Source organism: Delphinus delphis, chromosome 9 (genome assembly GCF_949987515.2).
Source record: "Delphinus delphis chromosome 9, mDelDel1.2, whole genome shotgun sequence".
Taxonomy (NCBI): Eukaryota; Metazoa; Chordata; class Mammalia; order Artiodactyla; family Delphinidae; genus Delphinus; species Delphinus delphis.
Window position 1 is genome coordinate 84644632 of NC_082691.1, and position 25922 is coordinate 84670553.

The 25922-nt window shown below is 38.0% G+C and overlaps 1 protein-coding gene across 4 annotated transcripts in view; it reads left to right on the forward strand.

Annotated features, from left to right (window-relative positions):
• Positions 1-25922, forward strand: part of NRF1 (nuclear respiratory factor 1) — a 136230-nt gene that overhangs the window by 15980 nt on the left and 94328 nt on the right. The window contains exon 2 of one of the 4 annotated variants that reach the window (XM_060020872.1): positions 10775-10863. The exons of the other annotated variants lie outside the window; for them this stretch is intronic. The gene's annotated coding sequence lies outside the window, so the exon portion shown is untranslated. The remainder of the gene's footprint in view (positions 1-10774; positions 10864-25922) is intronic. 4 annotated transcript variants of the gene reach the window in all.

Here is a 25922-nt window from a genome sequence, read left to right on the forward strand (position 1 = left end):
GGGGGAAAATGTGGGTAATTCAGTTTGCGACTCAAAGCATGGTTTATGTGCTTTTTGAAATAGCCATCACACTTCCGAATGCAGAAGTGCTGTATGTATACTTTCCATTTGATTACACAGAATAGTAAAAAGACATGAATTCAAGGGTGAAGATTTAATAAAATTAATAATTTTTACTCTTTCATCAGCACATTCTTAAATTATGAAATTGACTCTTTCCTTTTACTGTGAATACATGAAGGTGAAGAATATAATGATGACTAGTACAGTTTGGTGCCATTGCCTTTAATTAATTGTGCTAAGATGCCAGTAGTTTTACCCTACCATTGCTTTTGCATTCTAAGTGCAAATATAAGTACAGTGAAAAAAGGCAAAGAATGTCTTAGTTATTATGAAAATAGTTTTGACCTCACTGATCCCTTGAAGAAATCACAGGGATTCCCAGGGTTATAAGGTTCACTTTGAGAACTGCTGCTGTAAGCTATTTGTGGGTTAGACTAATCACCCCACATATCCCCCTTCAGTTTCTGATCCAGGATTTTTCACAGAAAAGGTGCTCAATATATATTTGTTTTATGAATGTGATTTGATGACATTTAAACAGGACAAAACTTGGTGAGTAAAATTATGTAGCAGCCTACATCCATCCAAGCAATCTTGATGAGGCAGCTTTCCCACAGACATTGGTGAGAATAAGTTGAGCTAATGGAATGTGGATGATAATATACTTGGTAAATGCAAATGATGAAATAACTACAAATAAGGTGATGTTGAAATTAGAACTAACTGATTTCAGGAATGCACAGGAAAAGGATACACATGTACAAGTTCCTACACAGCCAGCGATTTCAGCCTTGTTAGGTTTCTGTTAATGAGTCCTCTACTTTTTGGGTCCTTTAATTTGTAGCGGTCTAAGAGAGGATCCTCAAGTAAGATGGATCTTATCTGAAAAGCAAACATCTCATTTAAATTTCAGTAGGTCGTGGGTTGTGCTTAATCTAGTAAAGTCTTTTCAAAAAGAGTTACTGACAGTGAATGTTAAAAACAAATCACTTTTTTTGAAGAATAGTGACTAAAAGTCCTGGGTCTATATAAACTGCAGACCCAGGTAGTCATTTTCCTCTTTAAGGAAACCTGTCCTGTTAATACCCTACTATGTATTTTTGGGGCAAGAAATTGGGTGATAAGATGGTGTGATATACCCTCTTTTAGTGTGTAAGCCTCAGTTCATCTAGCTACATTTTGATAATCTCAAATTTTGTTAAATAATACTCCTCCTCTTGTTTTCAAGTGATTTGTTTGTTACAGTCTATTTCTAGTTTAGGGCTAGGATGTAGGAATGGGTAGTAAATTGGGGGTGGAAATGGGAAGGAACAGTATTAGTTCTAAACCATCCCAGGCCTTCCACTACTCCCACCCCCAATCCCAACTTTTAAAAAACTTTTTACTCCTATTTCAAGTAAAGATTGTAACAGATAAGTTAAGGCATTTCTAACAATCAAAACCACACAGTTTTTTTGTTTCATGTTAAAAGTTACTGAGTCTACTTTAAGAAGTTCCTTCAAACATCTTGTGAATTTACCTTTTGTCCCTGAAGGTCATTACTTCAATTTACAATGGATACTCCCAAAAAGTTGGGTAGGGTAGGCATTACCTAAACTTTGGTCATCATCATACCTATGTAACAGCATGAGAGGATTCAGCTAGTACAGGGGTGTGTTACTATGTGAGAGCCACTTGTGCTTCTTGTCATAGGTGCCATGTCCTGGTTAGAAACCATTTAAAATCAAACTGGAAAATACCAGTCACCTTTTAAGGATGTCATAAAAATAAGGTTATTTTTATGACATCCTTAAAAGACTAAATACTGTTTTAAAACTGACCAAAGTAAAATGTCTGCTTTCAAACAGAGTTGTAAGTGGAAATGTAAAATAAGGTCAAATTAAAAATAATTTATCTATTACATTTCCTGAGCAGATTTAATTTTGAACTCTGTGTGCAAGGCACAGATTGGAATGGTTGCTGCAGATATTTTATGGAATATAGATTTCAGATTGTTATTTGCTTGTAAATATACACATGAAAACCCACTTTCAGGACTCCTACTTTAAATTTTTCAAAGAATTTTATCCTTTATGGAAGATATATTTGTATCTATTATTCCTCTAGTACCATATCCTAGTTAAGTAGTTTGAGGAGATTAGGGTTAAGTACTACTACTTTGGTATGACTTCTATAGCTGCTACCTTTAAAAGTTTGTTAAATACTTCAGGCATAAATAAGGATATAGAACAATATAATGAATACCCTGTATCTTCTACCCAACTTAAAAAAAATCACAGATAATAATGCCTCCTGGGCATTCCTTCCTCATCCTTTCCCTTCCCAGCTGTAACCATTATTCTGAATTTGATGTTTACCTTTCCCCTGTATCAAAAAACAAAAACAGAAAAACTATACCTTTATGTGTTGTATCCATAGGAAAGATATCATATTGTTTCGTATGTTTTTAAAGTTATATGAGATTAATCTTTATTTTTTTTGTTGTTTTGTTTTTTTGTTTTTTGCGGTACGCGGGCCTCTCACTGTTGTGGCCTCTCCCACTGTGGAGCACAGGCTCGGGACGCGCAGGCCCAGCGGCCATGGCTCACGGGCCCAGCCGCTCCGCAGCATGTGGGATCCTCCCGGACCGGGGCACAAACCCGTGTCCCCTGCATCGACAGGCGGACTCTCAACCACTGCGCCACCAAGGAAGCCTGAGATTAATCTTTATTGAGGCATGTAGTTATAGTTTACTCATTTTACATGCTATATAATATTTGATTTAATGGAGTGTGAAAGTAATATATGATCTTTGTAGAGAAGTTTGAAAATAAAAGAAAATATGAAGATGAAAAAATTTGTAGCTCTGCCATCCAGAGATACCACAGTTAATTTTTTTTCCTTTGATTCCCCCCCCTCCCACTTAAGTTTATGTATTTTCTGGGTACCTTTTAATATGAATGGGACACAGTTTTATGGATTACATAAAATTGCAAAACAGCCACATAAGGGCTGTAATCGTATTTTAGTTGAAAAAGAAAAGAAAATGAGCTTTCCATATTAGGTATTCCACGTATACCAGGTATTCCACATATACCTAGTAAATTTACTATCTATATCGAATACTGATGGCATATTTCTTAGTATGGAAACACTGTGTAAGTGATATCTGGGAAGAGTTAGGTAGTATTGTTTAACATGTTTTTAAACTTATCTGAGAGATTTTTCTAGTAAACAAAATTATCAGATTTTGATGCTTATCTCTTTAAACATTAAGTACTTTTTTGGTTTTAACTTTTTGATTAAAAATGAAAAAGATGAAATATTTAGGTATGCATTTAATATATGTACAAGATCTATATGAGGAAAACTACAAAGCTCAGATGAAAGAAATCAAAGAAGAACTAAAATAGATATCCCATATTCATGGATCGGAAGACTCAATTGTATTAAGATGTCAGTTCTTCCCAACTTAATCTGAAGATTCAGTGCAGTCCCAATTAAGATCCCAGCAAGTTATTTTATGGTTATCAACAAACTGATTCTAAAGTTTATATGGAGAGGCAAAAGACCCAGAATGGCTAATACAGTATTAAAGAAAAACAAAGTTGGAGGACTGACACTCCTTGACTTCAAGACTCACTATAAAGCTACAGTAATCAAGGCAGTGTGGTATTGGTAAAAGAATAGACAAACAGATCAATGAAACAGAATAGAGAGCCCAGAAATAGATCCCCATAAATATAGTCAGCTGATCTTTGACAAAGGAGCAAAGGCAATACAATGGAGCAAAGATAGTGTCTTCAACAAATGGTGCTGGAACCAACTGGATATCTACCGGCCAAAAAATCAATGTAGACACAGACTTCATACCCTTTATAAAAATTAACTCAAAATAGATCACAGACCTAAGTGTAAGACATAAAACTATAAAACTCTTAGAAGATAACATAGGAGAAAACTTAGATGACCTTGAGTATGGTGATGACTTTTTAGATACAATACCAAAGCCATGATCCATGAAAGAAAGAATTCATAACTGGTACCTCCATACAATGGGGTATTATTTAGCACTAAAAAGAAGTTAGCTATCAAGCCATGAAAAGACGTGGAGGAATCTTAAATGCATATTACTAAATGAAAGAAGCCAACCATAAAAGGCTACATAGTGTATGATTCCAGCTTTATGAAGTTCTGGGAAACGCAAAACTGTGGAGATAGTGGAAGGATCAGTGGTTGCCAGGGTTTGGGAGAAGGGAGAGAGGGAGCACGGGGTTTTGGGGGCAGTAAAACCATTCTGTATGATACTCAAATGGAGGGTACGTCATAATACACCTGTCAAAACCCATAGACTGTATAACATAAAGAGTGGACTCTAATGTAAACTATGGCCTTTAGTTAATATTGGTTCATCAACTGCAACAAATTTACCACTCTAAAAGCAGGATGTTAATAGGAGAGGGAGAAGTGGTGAAGGGGTTATATGGGAACTCACTGTACTTTCTGCTTCAGCTTTCTATAAACCTAAAACTGCTCTAAAAATAAAATATATTAATGGGAAAAATACATATGTCAAACACCAATGTTCCATGGTAGAGGTGGGGTACAGGGATTTTCAGGTGTAGTCAGGAACTCCTCCAAACTAAATCATCATAACCTGTAGTTAGATAATGCTGAATAGCTTTATAGTTATATAATGTTATGGTATATATATTTTACAATTTACATATAAATGTAAATATATAATTTATATATAATATACATAATGTATAGTTAATAATAGTTATATACTGTTGAATACATTTGAATGTATAGGATGCATGGTGGTGGGGAAAGACTGAAGAAATCGGGGGTGGGTCAACTTCATCTAATGAAGAGACTGTTGCTGGTGGAGCTTTCCTAACACTGTCCCTGGTGAGAGAAATGCCTATGACTTTTCCTTCTTCACTTTAAATAATAATTTGATGGAGCTAATGTTTGCCAGCAGTAGCCTGTGATGGCATTTGTCTCAAATTTTGTGTCATGCTGTTCCTGTTCCCTTCCTCCCAGTGGAATGGTATGCTAATAAAGGTCTAACTAAAAGTGCACAGGAGTTCAGAGGCACTTAGGTCAAAAGAAATTCAGAACTGTTCAGTAATCAGTGCTTTCCACCATGACATTTATTTGCCAAGAAAAGATAAAATTATAATCAGTACCTAGTATTTTGGTGTAAACGGCACACAAATAGTCATTGTAGGCTTCTTTTTCATTTTTTTAAGACTTCATTTTCCAAGAGCAGTTTTAGATTTACAACAAATTGAGAGTGAGGTACAGAGATTTCCTATATACAAAGGATAAACCTACATTAACGCATCATAATCACCCAAAGCCTGTAGTTTATTTTAGGGTTTACTCTTGGTGTTGTATATTTCTGTTGATTTGGACAAATGTATTAATATAATGACATATCCATCATTATATCATGAAGAGTATTGGCACTGCCCTAAAAGTCCTCTGTGCTCTGCCTATTCATTTCCCCCATCTCCACCCCCAGTCCTGGCAATCACTGCTTTTTCTTGTCTCCATAGTTTTGCCCTTTCCAGAATTTCATATAGTTGGAATCAGAATATGTAGCCTTTTCATTTTCATATTGGCTTCTTTCACTTAGTAATATGCATTTAAGGTTCCTCCCTGTCTTTTCATGGCTTGATAGCTCATTTCCTTTTAGTGCTGAATAATATTCCATTGTATGGATATACCACATTTTGTTTATCCATTCACCTATTGAAGGACATCTTGATTGCTTCCAAGTTTTGGCAGTTATGAATAAAGCTGGTATAAACATTCGTGTGCAGGTTTTTGCATGTACATAAGTTTTCAGCTTATTTGGCTAAATACCAATGAGTGTGTTGGATCATATAGTAAAAGTATGTTTGGTTTTGTAAGAAACTGCCAAACTGTCTTCCAAAGTGACTGACATATGTATTTTTACATTGCTTATGCTTTTTCAAAAGCACATTTGTCAGGTATGTAAAGGAATGAATGCCTGTCCTATGATAGGATGATGCCCTTACAAGCAATTGAGGTCTTAGGACTGGTTGTCCCTTCATAAATAATACCAGCTGTTTGCACTTTGTTCTTGTCTGCTTTTTCTTTTATTTATTTGTTTTATTTGTTCTCCCTTATTGTTCTTACTCTTTATTCTTCCTTACTGCTTCTCCTTGCTTTGGCCTGGGGAATGAGAGAGCTATGCTTGTTAGAATAGTGTAGTGATTTATTTTTATTTATTTATTTATTTTAACATCTTTATTGGAGTATAATTGTTTTACATTGTTGTGTTAGTTGCTGCTGTATAACAAAGTGAATCAGCTATATGTATAGATATATCCCCATATCCCCTCCCTCTTGCGCCTCCCTCCCTCCCTATCCCACTCCTCTAGGTGGTCACAAAGCACAGAGCTGATCTCCCTGTGCGGCTGCTTCCCACTAGCTATCTATTTTACATTTGGTAGTTAGTGTACTGATATAAAAGGCAAATAAGACAAAACTAAAACCCTTTCCCATAACCATGTTATGGATGGTTACGATTGCAGCATTTAGTAAAGTTGTTGCATGATTAGCTTCACTGTACAGATCTTCCAAGATGGGATTAGAGGAGCAGTACATTAATAAAACCTTCTTTGCTTTATAATTTAAAAATAAGGAAACTGATTTAAAATGGTTTAAGTCTATGCTAGCAGAAGAGTTTTGTTTTTTTCCCTACATTTCTCTAGGAAGACCTTTCAGTTTCTGCTGTTACAGTTCTCAAAGAGGACAAAACCTTTAGTTAAAGCTTGTTTTATAGTATCTGTGTAATTCTGTTTGTGTGTACATTTGTACATTCCCCAAACTGCAGCAAAATTATGTGTCAATAGATTATACTCTCTCAGTAGATGAAAGTCAAGAACTGTATCAAATCTTCTTTGGGGTATGTATCCAGTTCACCTGACAGTCTTCCTGATACACATTTGTGGACCCCGTTGTTCAAAATCTCCTGGTGCAGAATCTTAGAGTTGTATTGTTTTGTTTTGTTTTTTGCTCCCTTACTTTCTGCATGCTGGCTTGTTAGTATATGTGTAAAGCCCACCTCTCCCATGCCCCCAGGTGGTTGTCTTTGCTTTGCATGAAGATACCTATTGATGGGAGAGCTCACTGCTTCCTGGCAACCTGCTGTTTTCACACCCCTGTTAGAAGAATGATCTATATTGGCCACAATTCTGCCCTGTCTACCCTAACTTCTTGGCTATTTGTTCTTATTGGGGCCACATGATATTTATAATTCCTCATAATAATTCTTTAATATTTAATAAGAGGTCATTTTCCTAAAGCCCTTTCTTTTCTAGGTTTAGACATATATATTTTTCTAACTATTCTTTATAATACTGGCTTTTTCACAGTCCCAGTGAAATATAATCTATGGCTTTAAAAAGTACAATGACAACAGGAAATGTCTAGTTCTTAAGTTGGGTCTTGAGGTAATATAAATGCTCCCAAAATGACAATTTAAAAACATAATCCCAAAAAGAATATAATTCCTGACCTAGAGACAGTGGTGAATATTGAGTAGTAAGGGAAGGGAGGGTAAAGTGCAGGTAGAGTATCCTTTCACACCCATATTAAAATTACTATTCATTTTCTTCTAATCAACAGATAAGAATAAAAAACATTTTACTCAAAAAAAAAAGTGTAGTGCCAAGCAGTAAATACAAGTGTGATCAGGTTGATGCTTTCATTATCCATATTTTACGTATGATGCTTGGCATGGTGCTTATTTCCATACTATTTCCATATTATTTCCAGCACCCCTTGAGTTTTTGTTTGTTTTGTTTTTTCTTGTGATGACACAGTCTTCACCATCCTATGTTCTTCTGCAATGGGTTTTTTTAAGCCAAAGTTTAGAATATTATGTTTATGTTTATTAAAATTTATCCTGTGATATTTTGCTCATTATTTTAGCTGCTTGAGTTTTTTGGAATTTGATTTTACCCTCCGAGGACAGACTTCATTATCCCTTGAATCTCTAGTTATCCACCTATTTGATTAACATATCTTTTCTGTCTCTTTGCAGTTTCCAAAACAATGTCTCTCCATTATTGCTTTTTTTCCCACTTCTTTTTCTCAGTGGCAGATGCCAGCTTGTGTTACTTTGATGGATATGTATAGCTAAACAGGAACCTCAGATAATAGAAAAACATGTACAGTTGCAGAGCCACTAGGGAGCTGTAGTGTGCTTTCATGTTGAACATATAAAGAAGCTTTATATCTATTTTTCTTCTTTTTCTTTTTTTGGACATTTATTAATTTTGATTATTCATTCTTTTGGTATTTTGGAGCCAGTTCTTGTGTGTTTTCAGCTTTCTCTAAACTTTTCTGTATGTATTTGAAAAGTTTGCAGGCCCCAAGGACTGTGTCTATAATGCCTAGTATATAAAATAACCCTGGAGCCTGTCTGTTAGGCAGATATCTTAATAGGAGGCTAATTCTTGTGTCTCAGTTTCCCAACTGCATGATGGAAGACTTGCATTAATTAGGGAGTTTCCACTTGTGCTCTGTGGAGTCCTGAGTCTCAGAGGGTATTGCAGGAGGTGAGGGGGATGAACGCCTATAGCTGTCAGCATTCCCCAGCTCCTTCAATAAGAAGTGTTCCACTTTTATCTTATATTTTGAGGTTCTACGTAGGATTCTTTTTAAAGAAAGAGTACCCAGAGGACATTGGGCAGCTTTGATGGTCTTTATATGAGTCTCTCTGATTCCATGAGCTTAGAGGTCACCCTCAGATTTTTCATTTGGTGAAGGGGTAGAGGGGCTTATTATACTATTTGTCTTTTCTTTCCCAGATCTGGGATTAACCACCCCTCCAGTCCCCTCATTATAAAAGTAACTACATGCTTATTGTTTTAAAGGGAGAAAAAAAATCTGTAAAACAAGAAGTCTTCATAATTCCATTATGCACAGAAGAAAAGCATTCTTAACAGTTTCAGTATACCTTTCTAGATTCTTTTGTTTTTCCATAGCCATATCTGTAATTTATTTGTTTGTTTGTTTGTTTATTTTAATGAGACCACACTTATTCTAGCATATTTTATAACCTGGGGTGTTTTGTTTTGTTGGGTTTCTCCCCAGTTTACAGCTGTATATTGTGGACATTTTCTGTGTCAGTACACATCAGTCTACTTCATCCTTTAATACTTATGTAATATTTCTCTGACTAATGATTTGTAACTATACTCAGTCAGTGTGAATATTCCTTGTTGCACAATACATGGAATCTATTCTAAAGTATGAACCTACTTTTATTTACATATTACTACTGGCATATGCATTTTTTTCGATAGTTTACTCTTTATTCACTCTTTTTGGGGGTAATGATATTTGTTGATTTTTCCAGTGACTTCTCTTTCCTCTGGTTTGATTACACATCAAGACCTCAGAAGTATTATCCCAGTCAAGCTACAGATGCAGATAACCCTTTTCAATAGCTCTAATTTAATGTCCCCTTTTAATAGTTACAAGACTATTCTTAAGAACAGAATCTTGGCAGACAGAATTATACTTTTATTCCAGTATATTACTACTGATGAGAAAGGTAGTTGACTTGTTTTGACCCAAGTGAGCTTAGTTCTAAGCGCCAGGAAGGTGGATGACAAGCAGCTTTTGGTGGTTTGACAGCCAGCTAGCTGCAGGACGTCTGTTGTGGTCAGGACTAAGTGGCTGCTGATAAATATTTGTGGTAAATTACATTTGATGGTCCCTTTTCCCCTTCTGATTTTTAGAATTTTATCAACAATCACACTGAGAAATTGGTAGTGAGGAAAATGTTTTTTATTCTTATAGGATGATTATTATTTTTTCTTTATGTAGTGCTCTGTAATTTTTCAAATAACTTATTCTAAATGGATGCAACATTTCCATAGTCATGGAAAAATTTTGGTGATTTTTTTTTTTTTTTGAACAGGAAATATAGTGTAAATGTTATTTAAGCAGCTTATATTTCATTAGAAACTTAGGATAGCATTTCTTCCTCCCCCTTTTAAGTTTAGGGAAATCTTGTACAGGTTAAACAAATTCAAAAATGGAAATGTTATTCCCAGTTTTAAGGAATTTTAATTTTATATTCAACCACTTTGTAAATTTTATTCTTGAAACACATGTGCTTTTTTACTTTTCTCTAACTTCCTTTCCTTGTCAGGATTCTAAGATAATTTTTCCTTCTTACTACTATGCCTGAAACTTTGATTATTTGCTATTCTAATTTTAATTTTGGAAGTAATTCAAGATATACTTTGTTTTAATTTACTCACAAAGTAAATATAGGGATTTTAATTTTTGAATAGGTACTATTCAAATTTAGATGTCTGACACTTTCTGAAGTGTTTATGGTAGGGACCATTATTATACTATTTAGAAAGGTTTATTTATTGTTGTTGTTTACGTTACAAAATCTCTGAGTACTCTTTGTCTTAAAATGTATTTCATATGTTATTGTCCAGCTTAGAAAGTTCTAATTTCTCACTCATTCAATAAACAAATTTGAGTGATTATTGTGAGCCTTGAACAGTTCTAGGTGGTGGGATAAAGCATTGAATAAAACAGAAAAATCTTTGCCCCCATGAGCTTACTTACTATCTAAAAAGGTAAATAAATATTACATCGGGGGGTAATGAGTGCCATGGGGAAGGTGATGTCTGCTTGAGATTGTCTCCATATCTTTCAGAAGATTAATCCTCAAAAACACCAAGGCTGCAAATGGAAACCTGGGCTGGATATATAACGGACTTCACATTGACTATCCATCATTGAGTGGTGTGTAATTTGAACAGATTCCTGTATTTACTGTCTGTTCCCTTTCATACTACTTTCATTTTCACAATTGTGTTAATTCTTAGTGTGGTTCTATTTATTGTTGCTTAAAAATGATACCTTCCATTGTGCTTTACAGTTAAAAAACATTTTCATGTTTCATTTTTTTAAGTGGCTATAGCATAATAGTTTTGGTTGAACCATGTGAAATTGATGATATTTGACTGTTTTGGACCTGTTTCACATTGATCATTCTAATACTGTGCTGTACCTACCTTTAAAAACAAAATATGGGGCTTCCCTGGTGGCGCAGTGGTTGAGAGTCTGCCTGCCAATGCAGGGGACACGGGTTCGAGCCCTGGTCTGGGAAGATCCCACATGCCGCGGAGCAACTAAGCCCGTGAGCCACAACTACTGAGCCTGCGCGTCTGGAGCCTGTGCTCCGCAACGGGAGAGGCCGCGACAGTGAGAGGCCCACGCATCGCGATGAAGAGTGGCCCCCGCTCTCCGCCACTGGAGAAAGCCCTTGCACAGAAACGAAGACCCAACACAGCCAAAAATAAATATAAATAAATAAATTAATTAAAAAAAACACAAAAAAACAAAATATGAACATGTTTTATAAACTGTAAATCACTATTATGCACACTGACAAGACTTAAATTTTGTTTCTGTCACTCATTTCCTGTTTGCTTTAGAGCAATTACTTAACCTCATTGTGCCTCACTTCATCATGACAGTGAAGATAATAATACCTCTTAGAGTTGTGAGGATTACATTATACATTATAATGTGATTATATATGTAAAGGTACTTAGAAAAGCACCTAGCACATAGTAAAGGCTCAATAAGTGTTAGCTATTATTACTATTACTAACCCATGGGGCAGGCATCATCCTTGTCAGTTTTGCAGATGATCAATCAGAAGCTCATAGAGATTTTATGATTTTCCAAGATTATGCAACTAGAAATCAAAACCACGCATTTCTCACTCCAAGTTCTGGCCTCTTTCTCCTTGCACTACAGCTATCAGGGAAAGAAAGAAAAGGAAAATGAAGAAAGAAAGAGTATTCATATAGTAATTTATAGAGCACATCCTTGAATCTCTCCAACATAGTTACTTTAACTTAGTTATCTTGTTTTCATAGACTGTTTTGACATCCGTAAAGAAAAATGTTTGACAGAAATCTGAGATATGATAGATAATTGTGACCTAGTGTTACATTGTTACCTTAGAAAGGGTAATAGTGGCACTTCTATAGCTGATTTGTCCAGAAGTGAATGAACCTAAATAATAAATGTTTACCTCAATATTTCTAAGAATATAAGTGCAATTCTTAATTATATTCTTCCAAAAAGGAGCAAAAACAAATGTTAAAAAGCATTTAAAAGCATCTAAAAGCAGTTTTAAAAATAGAAAACTTAAGCCTCCAATTCACAATATCCTACTCACATTTCCACGTGGAGATATACATATATATATATATATATATATATATATAAAATAGGCATCTCAGTTGTTCCTCTGACATTCATTCCCATCCCAGTAAATGCCTATTAAGTTCTTCCAGTTGCTCAAACCAAAAACCTTGGAGTCATTTTTAAGACTTCTCTCTTTCACTCTACCATGCATCCCAATTGTCAGGAAATCCTGGCAGCTGTACCTTTAAAACATGCAGAATCTAACTATTTCTTATCACCTCTGATGCTGCTACCCTGGTCCAAGCCATGTTCATCTTTTTTTTAATTTACTTTTGGCTGCATTGGATCTTCGTTGCTGCACACAGTCTTTCTCTAGTTGCGGCGAGCAGGGGCTGCTCTTCGTTGCGGTGCGTGGGCTTCTCATTGCGATGGCTTCTCTTGTTGTGGAGCGCGGGCTCTAGGAGTGCGGGCTTCAGTAGTTGTGGCTCACGGGCTGAGTTGCTCCGTGGCATGTGTGATCTTCCTGGACCAGGGATCGAACCCGTGTCCCCTGCATTGGCATGTGGATTCTTAACCACTGCGCCACCAGGGAAGTCCCGAAGCCATGTTCATCTTAAAGTAGCCTTATAATTGGTCTTCCCGTTCCCACCCTTTCCTCCCTTCAGTCTACTCTCATATAGCAGCCCAGGTGACCCTTTAAAAATGTATATAAGAAAATCAGTTTACATCTTAACCCCTGCTCAAAACCTTCCAAGGGTTTCCCATCTCATTCAGAATAAAATCCAAAGGTCTTAAGTAGCCCTCAAGGTCCCACAGGCCTGATCCTGGCTAAACTGTCTGACCTCATCTGCTTCTTCTCCCCTAGCTTAGGGTGCTTCAGGCACACGGGCCATTTTGCTGTTCCTTGATCACACCGAGCATGCTCCTGTCTCAGCATCTTTGCATTTGCTGTTCTTGCTGCCTTGGATACTCTTCCGCCCAAGTATTTCATGCTGTCTCCCTCACTCCTACAGATGTGAACTGAGAGATCTTGTCAGAAAGGCATTTCTTGGCCAGCACCCTCTCTTGTCCGCACCTCTCCTCTCCCTAAAATATTATGTATATATTTGATTAGTTTATCTCCCTCTGGTAGGATGTAAAATCCAAGAAGGGGAGGACTTTTTTTTTATTCATTGCTGTCTCCTGTGTCTACATCAATGCTTGACACACAGTAGGTGATTTTTATGTATGTATTGAATGAATGAATGAATTGAATTTCTTGGCAAGTCGTTATCTCAATTCTTCTTCCACCAGATTTGATATTGTTGACTTCTCTCTTCATTTGCCTACCATGACACTTACTATCTCCTGATTCTCATTTCTCCTTCCAACTTCTCATTTGTGTTCACACGTTGTTTTTTTTCCCTTCCTCTATATGCTCCTTTGAATATCCCTAAGTTTCCTTGCTTCTTTTATCGTCCCATTTTACATATTATTCCTGGTCAATTTTATTCATGCTCTGTGCTTTCATTACCATCTCCTTGTTGATGAGTCCCAAACTTACACCTGCATCACAGGCTCCTGCATCACAGCTCCAGATCTGGGTATCTCATTGGACAGTTCATGTAAATATTGTTACGCACTGTCGTCCTCTGCAAATCTGCTCTTTTACTATTCCTTGTCTTGTTTAATGAGCCACTCTTGAACCCAGGCCAGAACATTGGCATCATCCTGGACTTACCTTTCCTTCACTGTTCACATCCAGTTGTTCACTAAATCCTTTCCATTTTCACCCCCTAAATATTTCACCCCACTGTCTTAGTTCAGGCCCCCATTAGTGCTCCCTCATGGACCACTGAATAAGTTACCTGACTGGTTTCGTAACTAGTCAGTCTAGGCTCAGTCCTTCCCAAGCGATTCTTCACAGAGCTGGGAGGAATGTTTGCTCCTTATCGCCTTTAGCAGTGCTTCATCCTATAACCTAGAACCCTAAGGGTGGCCAGGAGTTATAGCAGTGGGCTTTTGTGACCTGTGGTTATTTGTAGACTGAGTAGATAATACTGTCTCTCAAAAGTATTGCCTACATTTGAGTTTTCAAATAAATTAAGTAATTTATAGTGTACTCTTTTCATTATCTGGTTTTCTGAATAAATACAATTATCATGTAGTAGAGGTTCCCCTCCCTCCCCGCCTTCCTTCCCTCCCTCCTCCCTTCCTTTCCTTCCTTCCTTCCTTCCTTCCGTTGTTATAAACAGATCTTCATAATATTAAGTACCACTGAGCTATAAGATGAAGTACAGATTACTTTGCACAGCACATAGGCCCCCACCATCTGGTTTCCCCCTAGCTGAACCTCTGGTGTACTCCATGTTTGGTCATGTTCCATATGCCACACTGTTTCCTCTGCTCCGAATACTTCCACCCCACCCTCCTTCCCAGCGGCACCTCTCAAATAGCTACTCCCGTAAAATTTTTCCTGATCAGAATAAAATCCAAACTCCTTTCCAAGGCCTACAAAGGCTTTATGTGATTTTTTCCAATCTTGTCTCCCTCCACCGTTTCCCTTTTTACCAGGCTCTTCCTGTGACTGCCTTCTTCTCACCCATTCAGGTCGCAAATCAGATGTGCCTCATCAGAGACCACCCCTCTCCCCAGGCATTTTCTTATCATATTGCCTTATTCTATCCTCTGCATAGCACGTCAGTTCCAGAAATTCTTGTTTATTCCTTTATGTCTTTATTGTCATGGCTCCCTCCTCCAGAATGTAAGTTCTTTGAGGTGGGACTCTGCCTTCTTGCTTACCACTGTGTCTCTTGTCTAGAACCTGGTCCTCAGTAATTTAAAAAAAAAATGTTTTTTGGAATATAGTTGATTTGCAATGTTGTGTTAGTTTCAGGTGTCCAGCAAAGTGAAGCAGTTATACATATACGTGTATCCCCTTTTTTTTAGATTCTTTTCCCATATAGGCCATTACAGAGTTTTTTTTTGTTTTTGTTTTGTTTTCTTTTGTTTTGTTTTTTTGCGGTACGCTGGCCTCTCACTGTTGTGGCCTCTCCCGTTGCAGAGCACAGGCTCCGGACGCGCAGGCTCAGCGGCCATGGCTCATGGGCCCAGCCGCTGCGCGGCATGTGGGATCTTCCCAGCCCGGGGCACGAACCCGTGTCCGCTGCATCGGCAGGCAGACTCTCAACCACTGTGCCACCAGGGAAGCCCCCATTACAGAGTATTGAGTAGAGTTCCCTGTGCTATACAGTTAGGTCCTTATTAGTTATCTATTTTATATATAGTAGTGTGTATATGTCGATCCCAATCTCCCAATTTATCCCTCCCCGACCCTTACCCCCTGGTAACCATAAGTTTGTTTTCTACATCTGTAACTCTATTTCTTTTTTGTAGGTAAGTTCATCTGTACCCTTTTTAAAAATTCCACATATAAGTAATATCATATGATATTTGTCTTTGTCTGACTTACTTCACTCAGTATGACAATCTCTAGGTCCATCCATGTTGCTGCAAATGGCATTATTTCGTTCTTTTTTTTTATGGCTAATATTCCATTGTATATGTGTACCACATCTTCTTTATCCATTCCTCTGTTGATGAACATTTAGGTTGCTTCCATGTGTATTGTAAATAGTGCTGCAGTGAATATCGGGGTGCATGTATCTTTTCGAATTATGGTTTCCTCCTGATATATGCCCAGGAGTGGGATTGCTGGATTATATGGTAGCTCTCTTTTTAGTTTTTTAAGGAACCTCCATACTGTTCTCCAATTTACATTCCCACCAACCACTGTAGGAGGGTTTCCTTTTCTCCACACCCTCTCCAGCATTTATCGTTTGTAGGGTTTTTTTTATGGCCATTATGATCGGTGTAAGGTAATACCTTACTGTAATTTTGATTTGCATTTCTCTAACAGTTAGTGATATTGAGCATCTTTCCCTGTGCTTTTTAGCCATCTGTATGCCTTCTTAAATATTTGTTGATTGATTGGATTATCATCCCTCTCCTTTGAGCCCCATTCTCCCTGTAATTTTCTTCCTTAGCATTTATACATTGCATTGTAGAGTCTTTGTTGCTATTATCTTGTTGATAAGAGCATGTTCTTCTCCCTCTAGCCAGTCAGTTGTTGCCAATCTGAAATGATAATAACAATTAGCATTTATTGGGGGTGGCGGGGCACTCTGCTGAGTCCTTTACTTAATTACTTCATTTTATTTAATCCTCACATTAACACTTTGAGGAAGGTATTAATACATTATCACCAGTTTATAAATAGGGTGACTGAGGCACATAGAGAGGTTGAGTATCACCGTACTAACAAATGACAGAACTGACTCTCCAGCCCAAGCTTTTAACACAGTACTGCTTACTGGTGTCCCCAGATCTTCCTGATTTTTCAAGAGAAGTCAGAAGTCTGGAACTTCTATTCTTATTTCCCTATTTTAAAATGTTGGCAATTCATTCACATTGAAAAACCGAACAAAAAAACACTGCAGACCAGTCAAAACGGGTATGAAGGGCTGCTTTGGTTTATATGGTTTTTCTCTGACTAGACCTGGAGCTGCTTATGGTCCAACCCTTAAGATCCTGGTACTCAAATGCTGGATGGATGCAGCAATCATTTCCTCTTCTGCATCACTTTCTTGCTCCACAATAAAATACAGTAAAATAATGCCTTATGTTTCTTTAGCATGTTGCAGTTACAAGGTGCTTTCATATACATTGTTTGACTTTTTTAAAAGCCTCAATTGATGTTGCCACCATCAAACTGTATGTATGTGTCCCTTAGCCCTCAGTTTCACAGTGGATCAGAAGTAAAATGCAGGAAGTAAACCAGGAAGTGATAAGTGTTAGGCTCACTGCTCAGCCTGCTTTTCAATATTAATCTGTACTGCTGTTGCCCCGCTGATCCCATTATGCACAGCTCCATGTGTGTGAAAGCATGCTTTTAAACATTCAGTGTTATTTATTTTAAATTAGTGAGACATACGCTGTCCATAAATTGTGCACAATTTATGGAAAAAACAGTCAATACTGGGGTTTGGGTTTTTATTTATTTATTTTTAAAATAAATTTATTTATTTATTTTTGGCTGTGTTGGGTCTTTGTTGCTGTGCACGAGCTTTCTCTAGTTGTGGCGAGCGGGGACTAGTCTTTGTTGCAGTGAGTGGGCTTCTCATTGCAGTGGCTTCTCTTGTTGCGGAGCACGGGGTCTAGGTGCCTGGGCTTCAGTAGTTGTGGCACGTGGACTTCAGTAGTTGTGGCTCTCGGGCTCTAGAGTGCAGACTCAGTAGTTGTGGCGCACGGGCTTAGTTGCTCCACAGCATGTGGGATCTTCCCGGACCAGGGCCCAAACCCGTGTCCCCTGCATCGGCAGGCGGCTTCTCAACCGATACGCCACCAGGGAAGCCGGGGTTTTGGCTTTTAGATCTTGACTCTTCTGCATATACTTATTTTTTATTGTTTCTAAATTTATGTAAATAATAATCTATACAAATAATAATTTATATAAATGGACTTTCATACCATTTAAAATTCATTTTAAAATAATTTTTATAAAATGGTATAATGATTACATTATAAAATGTATAAAATGTGAGCGAAGTTCTCCATTTTTTTAAAAAAAAAGTCAGTCCCTTGTCCTCCTTTTTTTAAAAAAAAAAAGTTTTGTTCCCTTTCCATCTATTGGAAGTGGGAGTGTCTAATTAGCTAGATAAACACATGTAATATGGGTGAAGAAAAACATGAAATAATTTGACTGCCCTGGTGCTCACAGAAGATAGTAGCTTCAAAAGACATTGTTTTTTGGCAACTTCACGAGTTGCATTTATTCCTGTGGCTGGGAAGCATGTTGTCAGGCCTCTCAGTCTGTAGGAACCATTCCTCAAAGCAGCTGTATCCTCTAAGGCAGTGATGGTGAGGGTTGAAGAGTGAAGGGAACGGAAGGCATGTTAGAGGGACTGGGATGGGTTACTGCAGGTGCAGTTTGAAAAATCACTGCAGTTCAGTATGCATGTTATTTTATAATACAAATTCACTGGCCCCTCAGTTAAACCCTTGGGTTGAAGATATACACATGATAGTGTGGGATAGAAGTTAACGTGCCCAAGCCAGAAGTTAACGTGCCCAAGCCAGTAATGGCTAGAGACCCACAAAGGGTGGGTCTCTGATGGAGCTGTTGGAGCACTTGATTAGAAGGCAGGGAATGTGGGTTCGAGTTTTGGTTTTGCCGCCAACTAGAGCTGTGACTTTGGGTAACTCACTTAGTCTTTCTGGGTCTCAAATTAATCTGTAAAATGAGAAAATCAGACTAGGTAGTCTCCAAGGTCTTAGGCATTTTAAGTTTGCCTCTGGTTAAAGGAAAACTCTGTGAGCAGCTGCGTCTGACTGGTTATCAAGGTAAGAAGATATATATATAGTTAGGGGATCCAAAGTGAACAATTACAGGTTTTCCAGCCAATTTTATCAGGGTATTCTTTGTACTTCCTAACAAATTAAATAGCAGAGGAGAGTTGATGATGAAAAAAACAATGTTTCCTGCCTTTTCTCTTTCCTTTCCATCCCTAGCCCTACAGTCCAGAGACCACCTTTAAAAACCATTTCACTGGGCTTCCCTGGTGGCGCAGTGGTTGAGAGTCCACCTGCCAATGGACGGGTTTGTGCCCCGGTCTGGGAGGATCCCACATGCTGTGGAGCAACTAGGCCCATGAGCCATGGCCACTGAGCCTGCGCGTCCGGAGCCTGTGCTCCGCAAAGGGAGAGGCCACAACAGTGAGAGGCCCGCGTACTGCAAAAAAAAAAAAAAAAGAAAAAAGCCATTTCACTATTTCTGTTTTTAGCTTCTCTTGGAATTACTTCCATAAGGCTTAATAGTATGTGTAAACTTCTGTTTCTTGATTGATCAACTTTACACAATATCTGTGGTCTTTTTTGATATGAAAAATAAGAATTTAAGTCACTTTTTCTACTCCCTCCTTTCTCCATCTCCCATTATTTGATATTTATATTCTTTTTGAAAGTTTTAAAATAATTATCTTTATAATTATAAATGATAAACTTTTATTTTTTGATCCATCAACTTTAAACTTTCTCAACTTGCCATTTTGTAGAATGGCATTATAAGTGCTCCTGCACTACCCTCTTTCTATATTCCAGCTTCTGGGAGCCATACTCTACTTTTACATCATTAAGGTTAATATTTTTATCTTGTCTTGCATCTCCCAAGTATTATGTGCTCACCTTTATGTTTAGATTACTGTTTTTATCACATTACCTTTCTGTGCCTGCTATAATAGCATGTCCAGAATCATAACTATACGATTACTCAAAGTTTGTTTTTTTTTTTAAATTTATTTCATTAACTTATTTATTTTTGGCTGCGTTGGGTCTTCGTTACTGCGCAGGGCTTTCTCTAGTTGCGAGCGGGGGCTACTCTTTGTTGTGGTACACGGGCTTCTCATTGCGGTGGCTTCTCTTGTTGTGGAGCACGGGCTCTAGGCGCACGGGCTCCAGAGCGCAGTCTCAGTAGTTGTGGCGCATGGGCTTAGTGGCTCCTTGGCATGTGGGATCTTCCCGCATCAGGGCTCAAACCCATGTCCCCTGCAGTGGCAGGCGGATTCTTAACCACTGTGCCACCAGGGAAGACCTACTGAAAGTTTTATGTCTCTTAAAAGCTAAGGAAATAATTGGGTATGTACTTAAAGACTTAACTTAGTAAACCATTCATTTACTCATTTATTCAACAGATATTTATTGAATATCAAACTTGTCATCACAGTGGTATATATAATAGTGAAATATTGGAAACAACCTAAATGATTTAACTTTAGGGAATTAGTAAAATACCTACTGTACATTTTTATAGGGAATGCTCTGTAAACATTAAAAAATGATGTAAAATGTTAATAACATGAAAATTTCTGTTCTATATTAAATTTTAAAATATTTCTACAACAGTATATACACAACAGCCTCACTTTTGTTTTAAAAAAAAGCATCTAAGAAACTCAGGGGGAAAATGCTAGAAGCATGTATACCAAATTGTTAATTTGGTAATGTAGCTATCTCAGGTGGTGGTGATTTCTGTTTCTTTTTTGGTTTTTTCTGACTTGTATTTTCTCATTTACCCAAAAAGAACATGTGTCACTTTTATGATAATACATTTTTTAAACTAAAGATAAAAAATTAGAATTGCCAATCATAGTTTTTCTTGGAATACTGATGTTAAACTAATCTAGGAGTACCTGATAAGAATTCAGTAAATATTTGTGGAATGAATGAGAGAATGATTGAATTGCAGAAATTCCTAGATCCATAGTATTGACACTTATACATTCATAATATTATCCAGAAGTATTATCCTAGTTCAGTTATCTCAAAAGAAAAATCATGTATTGAAGAATCTAAGAAACAGCTTTAACTGAATGTTGGTTGTATAAAGGCAAATCCAGCAGGATGGAGGCCCACCACAGAAGCAGCCAGGCAACAATGCTACATTTCACAGTAAGCAGGATCTGAATAAAAGTGTCCTTTGTGCTCATGAGATTGAGGGGTGAGTCTTGGGGCAATTTATGTTATTTCTCCTTAATGGAAATTGAGGGAGCCTCTAATCCTGCTATCACATGACAGCTCCTTATTTTTTGGTAATTTGGGGAGCAGCTGTGGAGAAATGATTTTTCTGCAAAGAGAGCCAGCTGCATTCTTACCCATTTGCAAATGCCTAGGCATTACTAAACTTCCTATCCACCATGTTTCTGATCCAGGGATAGCTTCTGCAACTCACCTGCTTTTTGTTTATATTTGTAGCTGTTAATAAGCATCTGAATATTTGAGAATGCATTTTCTAATCATTTTTATCATTGTCATCAACATTCATTAGGTACCTTCTCACTCAGGGCACTGTGACAGACACAGGGTTGTAAGCTGTAATGTGGAGACCACTTTTCTCTTTGGCAGGTGGGTCAGCATCAGTGTTCTTAGAATCACTTTATTTTTAGAAGGTTAAATTACAGTGTAAAGAAAGATTCTGGTGTAAAGGCAGCTGAGAGCTGTTCCTTTGGTCCCCAGACTCCTCCTGAGTCTGGGTGTTCATTCATGTCCTCTTGCTGTGCCATGTGCTTTCACAAGCTGTTGCCTCAGCCTGCAGTCTCCTTTCATTGTGGCACCTGACGAACTCCTGGCTAAAGACTCTGTCCTCCTTTTCTTTCTTTTTTTTTTTTTCAATTTATTTATTTTTGGCTGCATTGGGTCTTCATTGCTGCGTGCGGGCTTTCTCTAGTTGCGGTGAGCGGGGGCTACTCTTCGTTTTTTGTGCGCGGGCTTCTCATTGAGGTGGCTTCTCTTGTTGCAGAGCACGGGCTCTAGGCACGCGGGCTTCAGTAGTTGTGGCTCGCGGGGTCTAGAGCGCAGGCTCAGTAGTTGTGGTGCACAGGTTTAGTTGCTCCGCGGCATGTGGGATCTTCCCGGACCAGGGCTCGAACCCATGTCCCCTGCGCCGGCAGGCAAGTTCGCAACTACTGTGCCACCAGGGAAGCCCCTGTCCTCCTTTTCATGGTACCTACTCGATGTCCTTGTAGTCCTCTCTTCCCAGTGCTCCTTTAGCCCTTGGTGATATTATCACTCGAATATGATTTTTTTATTTTTTAAGGAAAAGGCTTTTTTATTTTATTTTTTAAAATTTATTGGCCATGCCGCATGGCATGTGGGATCTTAGTTCCCCGACCAGGGATTGAACTCTCGCCCCCAGCATTGGAAGCGCAGAGTCTTAACCACTGGACTGCCAGGGAAGTCCTGGAAAAGGCTTTTTTAAAGGCAAAAGCCTTCTAAGTTAACTTTATCAATTTGTACTTATTTTTTTTTTAAGCTCTTTTAACCCAGGATCTTTAAGAAATACAGTCAGGGAATTGGGTAGGCAGGGTTTCTATAATGAGTAAAAGAAAGCTTTACTTTTGATTGTGAACACCTGCAGGGTGAGGGAGAGACACGGACAGTCTTTTCTCCTATCTTTGCAGTGTTGAATTTTCACCAAGGGATGGATTTGCTTGAAATATTGTATGAACCTACTGTATTAGAAATTTCTTTAACAACAATTAGAAACAAGTAATTTCAAAACTTACAACTAGAATGTAGAAGAACTGCACTGTTCATTGTGATAGTCACAGCCACATGTGGCTATTTATATTAAAATTATTTAAACCTAAGTAAAATTTTAAAATGTAGTTCCTTAGTCGCAGTTGTCACATTTCATGTCAGTAGCCACATTGGTTGGTGGCTGCTGTTTGGCACAGTGCAAATTTAGAACATTTCCATCATCACAGAAATTTCTATTGAACAGTGCTGATCTAGAGCCTATAGGAGAGTTGATGTATTTTGAAGTATTTGGTGAAGTAGATTCACCTAACTATTTTCTGTGGAAGGATGTTTATTCCAGTTGAAGAATTTTAAGCAGCTTGAAATTCCCTGTGCTTTCTTTACATTTTTCTTTGGTTGTGGCACCCTCTAGTGTTTCAGCTTTGGTATAGCTATATCATCATGAAATAACCTATTTGTGATTTGAGTCCAAGAACGTTGAAATATTTTGGAAAATTTTGTGTGTATATGCATTTTTCTAGGGAGGAGTTCTGTAGCTTTCACACATCCTCAAAAGGGTCTGTACTTCAGAAAGTAACTATGTTCTGATACAGGTCCTTGTATGGTCAAAACTCCTAGTTTGTGATTTATAAGCATTTTTTCTCCCAATGTATAAATTTTTTTCTCCCAATTTATAAGCATTTTTTTCTCTCATGTAACTTTCCCTTTGACATTTCTATGCTTTATCTGTCTTTATGTGGAATAGTACTACTACTAGTAATAGGTTACACTTATCTAGCACTTATTATATACATGTCCTGTTTTAATCCCTTTTATGTGGTGAAACGAAAGCATAGGAGTCAATTGGGACTTGTCTAAGGTGGTAGTGAGTGGCAGAGCAAGGATTCGAATCCAGTACTATGGCTCCAGAGTTTGCACTCTTAACCACCCTGCTATGGAAGTGAGGATAAGCCTTTAAGCAGGAATGAGGTGGGTTGGAGAGGACACTTTGCATACTCTTGGCATGCTCTTGTACTAGATTCTTTGGGCCTAGTTGTATAATAAGAAAACAAAACTCTAAATCTCTGCAAGCCACACTGGAAATTATAGTTAGTACCTACTATTGATTTTCAGCAGATTATGCATAGATCTCTCCATATAGTCTGCCAAGAACTTAGAGTGGTAGATGAAGGTCAAAGCTGCCATTGCTACCACAATTTTCTTTGGTTTGTCCAAATATCAGACCCCGTATATTCATTGAATAATATGAAAAATCTTTTTGTGATTGTTTGTCACTATTATTTCCATAAAAAAGCACTTATTTTATTACTGTGATGTTGATTTTGTGGTTTGCTGGAATGTTAGACTTATTAAGTATCTTATTTAAAGAGCAGGTAAGACAGACTCATAAACAGATCAAAGTTTGTGTTTGTATATCTCCTACTTCTTTTTCTGTCTGTACCCCCTTCTCACTTCTGTGTCCCATTTCTCTCTTCCTGAGGCATTTTATACTCTCTAACTTAGCCTCTTTTTAATGATTAATCAAACTCAAGATTTTGTATTCAACTTCCATTGGCATATGGAAACAAACCCTAGTGGTAGCCTTATAAAAATGTCCTTAGAATCACTTTACTGATATTATAAAAATGTCAATACATTTTATTGTATTGACTTATATAAATCAATGTAAAGTTTTGCTGCTTACCAGCACTCTATGAGTAATTTCAAGAAAGGTACATATTTTCTTCCCTTTGTTATCAGTCAGTAAACCATGTGAGGTACTTCAGAGAATGTAATTGGTTACACAGGTGTTGGAAGACTAAAAGAGCAAAAGTAATCCAGATTTTAATAACCACCCCTTGGGCTGGGGGAATGGAATAGAAGAACCCAGGAGTTCGGAGGGGCCCCCACACAGCAGGTAATCTCACCTCCACGTGGATGCCAGGCAGCTGGTACTCAACCAGCAGGGGAGAAGAGACACAGCTGGAGTCGGCACATGAGGCTGTCCTCTCTTGTTGGAGCAACTTTAATAAGAATGAAAACATCAAGAAAATCTCTTCTCCCCGCCTCTTCCCATCTTAACCTGTTGCCTCCCCCTGGTAAAACCTAACGTGAAGCTGGCAGACAAGTCTGGTAAATAAGGTTGGCTGACCCAACCCAGAGATGGCTATAGAGCAGTTCAGAACAAGTATAGAATAGAGGGCTTGGAAGCTGAGAGATGAGATGAATGGCCAGCACAACCTTATGGGAGAATTGTGGAAACTGTAATTGCCTGGGTCTAGCTTTACTAAGTATAATGTGCAGCCAGTTACCCGCAAGCATTTATTAAGGAACAAATTATGATGGCTGCTGTTCATAGAGACTTTATGTACCCAGGCCCTGCCTTCAGTGAACTTAGAATATTGTTTTCACAAAACCATTCACTCACACTCAAGTCATTATGAAGTTGTGTGGTAAAGCTTGTTTTTCTCACATATTGTATAAAAGCATTATTATTAACTGGGTTTCTTGGGTTGTTATTAATATTAATGAACATTTATAAATTTTATCAACATTGGAATGAAAAATATTATGTGATTGCAGTCATAAATTAGTTTTAGATGCTCCAAATTAGGAAGTTAGCCTCACTCAAGGCAAGACTATTTCTAAACCTTCTTGTGCAGTTTTTGTTTGTTTTTTATTTTTGGCTGCATTGGGTCTTCATTGCTGCGCGCGGGCTTTCTGTAGTTGCGGCGAGCAGGGACTACTCTTAGTTGCGGTGTGCGGGCTTCTCATTGCAGTGGCTTCTCTTGTTGCGGAGCACGGGCTCTAGGCACCCAGGCTTCAGTAGTTGTGGCTCGTGGGCTCCAGAGCGCAGGTTCAGCAGTTGTGGCTCACGGGCTCAGTTGCTCCACGGCATGTGGGATCTTCCCAGACCAGGGCTCGAACCTGTGTCCCCTGCATTGGCAGGCGGATTCCTAACCACTGCGCCACAGGGAAGCCCCTGTGCAGTTGTTTTAAAGTTTTTCCTGCTCTGGTGAAATTTTGACCTATTACCCGTTGTCTGCCCGAGAATCAAATATTTCTTTGGCTTTGGGCTTTTTTGGGAAAGGCTGTTGTGTTGAGTAAAATTTCTATCCTAGTTATGAAATTTAGATTCTGGACCTGTCTAGGAATTAAGTTGAGCCTCTTGGTTTTCCTGTCCCTCGTTTTGGCTGTAGACACTGTCTTGCTCTGAGACTTTCCCCTAGGCGGTTCTTGCAGCTTTTCTTTTGATATGGTAATGCTATTGATGAGACTAAGGCTTTCTCTTACTTTTAGTTATACCTTGATTGAGTATCCTGAACTGCTCTTCCAACTTTGATTTTTAAAATACTCTACACTTAATCTCATTATGTGTGGATTAGACTAAATTTAGCGCCCTTAGATATTTTATCCAAATTCCAGTAGCTCCTTAGGTATTGTTGACTATAGCTACCAGCGTGCTCCTGACCAGAAAATCTGTTTTTCTGAGTTCTCTTCCATTAATTATCTTTAGTCCCACGCCTGCTGGTCGATAATGGCAAAAGTAGGAACTCCTCTGTACAAAACTGCCCCTCCTCCGATCCCTT